The sequence below is a fragment of the Elephantulus edwardii genome, unplaced genomic scaffold (genome assembly GCF_000299155.1).
Source record: "Elephantulus edwardii isolate Elephantulus edwardi_28Jun2011 unplaced genomic scaffold, EleEdw1.0 scaffold00056, whole genome shotgun sequence".
NCBI lineage: Eukaryota > Metazoa > Chordata > Mammalia > Macroscelidea > Macroscelididae > Elephantulus > Elephantulus edwardii.
The window spans coordinates 12,029,134-12,030,177 of NW_006399806.1; positions in this window are offsets into that span (position 1 = coordinate 12,029,134).

Below are 1,044 nucleotides of genomic sequence, written 5' to 3' on the forward strand. Positions count from 1 at the left end.
GGAGATGAAAAGATGAGGAAAAATGTGGTTGCCTTCATAGTTAAAAAAGTAATTTCTAGATCCATCTTGAAGTACAACATTGTGAGTGATAGGATTATATGCATACGCTGACAAGGAAGTCCAGTGAACACCACTATCATTCTGATATACGCACCAACAACAAGAGCCAAAGAAGAAGAAATAGATAATTTCTACCCACTCTTACAGTCGGAGATACATCGAACATGCAATCAAGAAGCATTGATAATAAGTGGTGACTGGAACGCAAAAGTTGGAAACAGAGAAGAAGAATCAGTAGTTGGAAAATATGGGCTTGGTGACAGAAATGAAGCTGGAGATAGAATGATTGAATTTTGTACAATGAATGACTTATTCATTGCAAATACGTTTTATAAGAAACATAAACGCAGGTTATACACATGGATTTCACCTGATGGTACACATAGGAATCAGATCGATTACACTTGCGGAAAAAAACCGCTGGAGAAGCTCAATATCAGCTGTGAAAACTAGGCCAGGAGCTGAGTGTGGAACAGACCACCAACGACTCATATGCAAATTCAAGCTGAAGCTGAGGAAAATTAAACCAAATCCAAGGCAACTAAAATATGACTTTGAGTCTATCCTACCTGAATTTCAGAACCATCTCAGGAACAGGTTTGAGGCCTTGAGCACTAATGAGCGAAGAGTTATTGTACATATGCTTATTATGAGCTGTAGGTGACTCAATGGCACACAACAACAACAAAGTGTTTACAAGGAAGGGTGGATCACTGAAAAAGCAAAGTAAATACTTATTTACTGTTGCATACCTAGAAAAGTATATTTAACAGTAAATAAGTATGAATTATAAATGTGTAAAGGCTTTATTTCTGTATTAAAATGATACAAGAGCAAGAGAGACAGATACCAGCCATATCTAGCAGCGACTCTTTGATGTCATAAAAATAGCTAATCACAAGATTAAATACTTGGGAATAAATTTAACCAGAAGTACAAAGGACCTTTTCCAAGAAAATTATAAAACATTACTACAAGAAACAA